Consider the following 7196-nt stretch of genomic DNA (forward strand, 5'->3'; position numbering starts at 1 on the left):
ATGGTATTGGTGACACACCACATGCATATGTTTATGGGTAAAGTAGTTATCAAGTATTAAATGTATTTGAAGTGTTCAGACTTACTGATCTATGTTGTCTGAAGTCGTACTGTGTTTAACCGATATTGCCATGGTTAAGTTCAGTAATGAAGACAACCAGTTAGTGTTGTTTTAGCTTGAAATGATTGTTAGAAAGTATTTGACTATACTGATTCACATCCCCCCCTCTCAGTACCAGTTAGGGAATATGTTGTTCATCATTATTCATCAATTGGTATTAGAGCAACTCCAAGTCCTCGGTGATATAAGCTTAACCACTTGAGGTAAAATATCCCACCTTAATGATGAAGAGGGAAGGTCATAAGTTTAATAGAGATAACTTCAAAATATGGAAGGATAGAATGAAGATCTATATCAAGAATTTGGGTGCTCAACACTGGAGCTATGTTGAAAATGTCTATGTAATTCCCACTAGCACTTTAACTGATGATAAAAAAAGAGAGATTCAAGAAAATGGGAAAGTCATGGAAGCCCTTATTAGCATTTTGTCTGATATTGAGTTCATTGATGTACAAGATAAGGACATTCCTAAAGATGTATGGGACACATTGGAAACTATTTATGGCAGTGATGAGCATGTTAGACAATCTAAGGAAGAGAGCCTTAGAAGAAAATTTGAAGACATGAGGATGGTTGAAGGTGAGACCATTCAACAATATGGCATAAGAATCAAGACTTTTGTTGGAGATATCAAGAAAATTGGTGGAACAATTGATGATGCCACCATTGTCAGTAAAGTCTTGAGATCATTGTTACCGGTCCATGCAATCAGAGTTGCTACTATTCAGGAACTAAGGTCTATTGACAAACCCAAGGTATCCTTACACTCTATCATTGCAAAGTTAACTGCATATGAGCTGAATAGATATGATGGCAGTGTTCAAAAGACTAAGTCATCTTTTAGAGAATATGTTGCACCAACCAGAAAAGGAAAAGAAGCAAGTACCAGTTATGAATCCATGCAAAGAAGAGGTATGGATGATGAAGAAATTCTAATTGAGTTTGAAGCTCTTCTTGCCAAGAGACTTCCAAAAGGTACTGGAAAATATAGAGGTAAGCTTCCTTTAAAATGTTTTTCCTGCAATAAGATAGGACATATAGCTGTTAACTGACCTAACAATGAGAATAAGGATAAACTAGATAGGTTTAGAAAGTATAAAGGAGGAAATATAAGAAATTGTCTTGTTGCAGTGGATGAAGGTATTACTGATGAAGAATTTGAGGATGAAGAAAATGAAGACATGGTATTTGTAGCTGTAAAGGAAGAAGTGTCTGACAAGAAAGAACTTGTCTCTTGCATTGACAACTCTAATGAGTGGATAATTGATAGTGGTTGTTCTCACCACATGACTGGTGATAGGAGAAAGTTTTTGTCTCTAGAAGAATATGATGGAGGTGTTGTCAGATTTGGCAATGATGCACCATGTTTGGTGAAAGGTAAAGGATCCATCGCACTGACTGGAAAAAGCAGTGTAGATGATGTCTACTAGGTAGAAGGTCTTGAGCATAGCCTATTGAGTGTTACTTAGCTAAATGATAAAGGAATCATTCTAGAGTTCAAAGGTGGAGTCAGCAGTATAAATGGTAAAAGTGGTGAACTTATTGCCATCGGTAAGTAGACCAGAGGTAACCTGTTTCAGTTGAATGCCAAGATAAGTCGGTGCCTGATGGCGAAGTTTGATGACAGTTGGATATGGCATAGGAGACTTTGTCATATGAACTTTGATAATATTGTAAAGGCTAGTAAGATCAAGGTAGTAAGAGGATTGCCTTTGCCGAACAAACCAGATAATTCTTTGTGTAGAGAATGTCAACTTGGGAAGATGTCTTCCTCAACTTTCAAAGGTAAGTCTTTTTCAGTAGAAAACTTACTTGATCTTGTGCATACTGATTTGTGTGGTTCTATGAAAACTAGAAGTATTCAGGGAGATAGGTATTTCGTGATTCTTACTGATGACTGCTCAAGAATGATGTGGGTCACATTCTTGAAAGACAAGTTTGAGGCATTTGGAAAGTTAAAAGCCTTTAGAGCATTAGCAGAGAAGGAAAGTGGTCAAAAGATAAAATGCCTAAGAACTGATAAAGGAGGTGAATTCACTTCTGATGAATTCAATAAGTACTATGAAGATAGCGGTATCAAGAGGTAGTTGTTTGCCCCAAGGACACCACAACAAAATGGCATAGCAGAAAGGAATAACAGGACTGTAATTGAAGCGGCTAGAACAGTGTTGATCCAAGGAAAGGTTGCTCACACTTTTTGGAGAGAAGCGGTGAGCACTATAGTCTATACTATGAACCAGGTACTCATCAAGAAAGGTAGAGTTAAAATCCCTTATGAGTATTGGACTAAGAAAACTCCCACTATGAGTTATTTTAAAGTGTTTGGTAGTAAGTGTTATATCAAGAGAGGTGAGCATCTGAGCAAATTTGATGCTAAAAGTGATGAAGGAATATTTCTGGGATATTCCACTAAGAGCAAAGCTCTCAAGTGCTACAACAATAAAACATGGAAAATTGTTGAGAGTATCAATGTCAGGGTTGATGAATCCCCTGAAAAACCTAAGGAAACCTGCAGGGAAGAAGTGGAAGATGAACCACGTATAGCCTTCTAGGAACCGGTTAAGAAAGAAACAAGTAAAGATCTCGGTGTTCCTATATTGCTAGAAGTTGCAGTAGGAGAAGAAGAAGAGGTAAGTGAAGAAGAAGAAGAAAAACTAGCAGCACAAGCTAGAGTCATTCCTAGGTATGTAAAATTGCATATGATCTGAAGCAAATCATAGGAGATAAAGATGCAGGGATACTCACAAGAAGAAAGGTGAAAGAAAACTCTTGCATGATTTCCGAATTAGAGCCCAAGACTTCCAAAGAAGCACTTACATATGAAGACTGGATTAAAGCAATGGAAGAGGAGCTAGACCAAATAGAAAAGAATGCAACATGGTCCTTGGTACCCAACCAGAACACAAGAATGTCATAGGTACCAAATGGGTCTTCAAGAATAAGCTAAATGAAGAAGGCATAGTTGTGAGGAACAAGGAAAGACTTGTATGCAAAGGATATGCTCAGGAAGAGGGAGAAGACTATGGAGAAACCTTTGCTCATGTGGCTAGACTGGAAGGTGTCTGAATGCTACTTGCGTTTGCAGCATTTAAGGGATTTAAGGTTTATCAGATCGATGTGAAGTCTACGTTTTTCAATGGAATCCTAGAAGAGGAAGTATATATTGAGCAACCAGAAGGGTTTGCCTTATCAAAAGATAGTAACATGGTGTGTAGATTACACAAAGCCTTTTATGGATTAAAACAAGCACCTAGGGCATGGTATGAATGGTTACACTCTCATCTTGTGAAGATTGGATTTCAGAGAACAAGTGAGGATAGCAACATCTATCTAAAATTTGAAGGTGATCAGACTTTGATCTCTGAAGTATTTGTAGATGACATAATCTTTAGAGGAGATGATAAAATGAGTTATGCTTTTGCAGATGGAATGAAGAAAGAGTTTGAGATGTCTCTGATTGGAGAGATAAAGTTCTTCATTGGTTTACAGATTCAGCAAATGAAAGAGGGTATCTTTATTACCCAGTCCAAGTATGTCAAAGAGGTATTGAAAACATTTGGCATGGAGGAGAGAAAACCGATTGGTACACTGATGGTGACCAACTGTAAACTGACTAAGGAAGATGATTCAGTGTTGGTGAATGAGAAGGAGTACCGATCAATGATTGGTAGGCTACACTATGTGGTGCACAACAGACCAGATATTGCTCATGCAGTGGGCATAGTAGCTCATTTTCAAAAAAGTCCAAGAGAATCCCAATTGGTAGCTGTCAAGCGGATTCTTAGATATCTAAAAGGAACAGTTGACTTTGGATTGTGGTATCCATATAATGGCAACTTTAACCTCAAAGTATATACCGATGCCGATTGGGTAGGTAATGTGAATAACCGAAAGAGAACAACTGGTGGAGCATTCTTTCTTGGTGGAAGACTAGTCTCGTGGACGAGTAAGAAGTAGAGCTGTATTTCTCAGTCTATAGCTGAAGCAGAATATGTGGTAGCATTTATGAACTGCACTCAAGCAATCTAGATGAAACATGTATTGGAAGGTTTCAAAGTACCTGTATCTGAACCGGTGAATATATTTTGTGACAACACAAGTGCAATAAATATTTCTAAGAATCTGGTATTGCATGCTAGAAATAAGCACATTGAGCTTAAGTATCACTTCTTGAGAGAAAAGGTTCAGAATAAGGAGCTTGTACTAGAACATGTTTCCAGTAAGGAGCAACTATCAGATATATTCACTAAGCCCTTACCAAAGACTACATTTACCTATTTGAGAGGTGAATTAGGGGTTATGCCCCTTCATGAAGTCAACTAAAGTTGTGTGACACACATCAGTCAGGTACTACAGTGTCAAATCTTTCAAGATTGATGTGTTGAAGGATGCTACTCAATAGGGGGAGTAGCATAGTGGAGAATGGAAGCTTGTGCCTCCACTTTGGCATTGTTGTCAAAGGGGGAGAAGATATCTGATGATGCAGAATACACTAGTCTATGATGTCTATAGTTGCAATGCTACACTGAGTATTGCCATCAATGCCAAAGGGGGAGATTGTTGGCATTTGATGAATCGACATGATGATATGATGATAATGTATGTTGTCATTGATGTCAATAAGTGTAAGTGAATCGGTATGCAGATTGGAAGAAGTTGGTGAACCAGTATGAAGAAATGTAGTGAACCGGTGTCGAGGTTTCACTGAGTGTGACTACCGGTTGGTAATCTCAGTTCTAGGGTTTTTAGTTTGGCAATCTCGCTTGTGTGATGCAACTAATGACATTTTGAGTTAAGTTAGCTAAGAGATGAAGATGATATTGTGATGCCACGTCAGCTTTGTGCATGTGAAGGATTTCCTTGAGGATCTTGCATGAGAAGATCAACTGCATTAAATGTCTACCTCAGGAATGAACATTCTTCTTAGTGGTATGAGAAGAAAGCGTGATGAGGTACTGATTTCTATTTGTGGTGAAGAATGGAAAATGCAGATTGTCTTGTGATCTGTTTGAAATTATATTGCTCTATGCAAAGTGTTTGGACGGTTAGGATTGGACCGCTTGTATTGTAAACCTAAAATGCTTAGGGTTTAGGGTTTATGCTACCGACCTAATTGTTGTCTATAAGGTCGATGATGTTTGTTATTGTAAGTTGTTGGCTAATGTTGTGTGTGTATCCGAGTGATGAGATACTTGACAGACCAGTAAGAGAAAACTACAGAGTGTGATTGCAGAAGTATAGGAACTGAAAAGGATCTGCCTTAGCATATAGGGTTGTTATCAGATCAAAGCTTTACCTGTTGTCTTCTAACCATTTCAACAGAAGGAAAATCCCTTTGTTGGGTAGCTTTAGTAGGCTTACTGCAAATCCTCTAACCAGGTTACTCAAGATTCATTAAGTTCTTCAAATCCTCTACCAAGGTAACCTTTAACAGGGTATATAGCCATCCCTTAACCAAGTAATCTTTAACAGGATTGGTTCCTAGCAGAACCTTATTGTAAAGTCTTTAACTGGACTAGGCTCCTAACAAAGCAAGCTTCAAAAGAGTTTAAAAACAAGCTTGTGGATATTCATTCCCACCGTGGTTTTTCCCATTCTGGTCTATGTTGTCTGAAGTCTTACTGTGTTTAACCGGTATTTCCACGGTTAAGTTCAGTAATGAAGACAACCGGTTAGTGTTTTTTTATCTTGAAAAGATTGTTAGAAAGTCTTTGACTATATTGATTCACCCCCCCCCCCTCTCTCAGTACTAGTAAGGGTATCTGTTGTTCATCATTATTCATCAAAATGGACCTAGTTCATAAGGTCTGACTTTTGGTAAAGTTATGGAATTACTCTTTATCAATTTTTTGAGTGTTAATTCAATAGGTTCACCAAGGGGTGTAAATCTTCTTCTGGGTGCGCCTACCCTTGGTGGTCTTGGATTGCTTGATTGTAGTGCATTGGTGTTGTTTATCTGAGTTAGATTCTTACTAGAAAGATCAACTGGTCCTTATAGAGATACTATTGGTTGAGCTCTATTTACAACATATGCATCAACAACTCCATCATTTGTGACATTCTTGTTCCTAGACCAAAATTTTGGTCTTTTATTGTTTGTACTTGTGTTTGGCCCACTATCTTTGTGGTGTTTCATTATCCCTTGCTCTAATATGCCTCTTTCACATTTGATGCCTTTTCCCGTGATGTCTTTAAAATTGTTTAGGCATTGCATTTGTAATGGATACTTAATTGGAGGTACATGATTTTCATTGAAAATGTCTACTTTCTCAACTTCAGGGATATGACTAAGACATCTATAGTATAAACCTCTCCAGCTTTGCAAGAATGTAGTAAAGGTTTCTCCTTTCTTTTTCTTTGTTGCACATAAATCTATCAAGGTAACTGGAATATCTGTATTGAATGCAAATTTTGATATGAATAACTCAACCAGTTCACCCCATGAAGCAATCTTAGGTGGGAGGTGTGAAAACCATTCTAATGTTGTCCCTCCAAGACTTTTGCAAAATAGCCTCATTAAGTATGTATCATCATGGGCTACCTTGATACATATCATGAAGAATTCACTGACATGATCTCAAGGATCACCTTTCCCTCTATATTTGTCAAAACTTGGAGTTTCAAAATGCATGGGAAAAGGTGGCATGTATAAATTTTTGTCAAAAGGATATGAACAAAGCTCCTCCATTGTATAGCTCCTTTTATCATTGACTATTTGCATACTGGTCATCTGTTTCTGAAGATTCTCCATTTGTTGAGTCAGGATCTATGTTTGCATCAATGGTGTACTAACTTGATGAGTATTTCTCACAAAAGGAACAATAATGGAGTAACTTGAGCTTTCCGAAATGTAGATTGACCATGTAGTTGTGTACCATAATTCCCACTAGGTTGTGTAAAGTATGAAAATTGTGTATTGACATTCGACTGAGTTGATCTTGTTATCCCTTGATTCAAATTTTAGCCACTGTAGGTAGATCCACCTGAAACTGAAGGTTGGGTTATACTTGTTGAAGAAGGGTTTTGAGCTATTTTAGCTTGCATTGTTACACTAGGCATTGTTTGAGATTTAACAT

The sequence above is a fragment of the Cryptomeria japonica genome, chromosome 2 (genome assembly GCF_030272615.1).
Source record: "Cryptomeria japonica chromosome 2, Sugi_1.0, whole genome shotgun sequence".
NCBI classification, from domain to species: domain Eukaryota; kingdom Viridiplantae; phylum Streptophyta; class Pinopsida; order Cupressales; family Cupressaceae; genus Cryptomeria; species Cryptomeria japonica.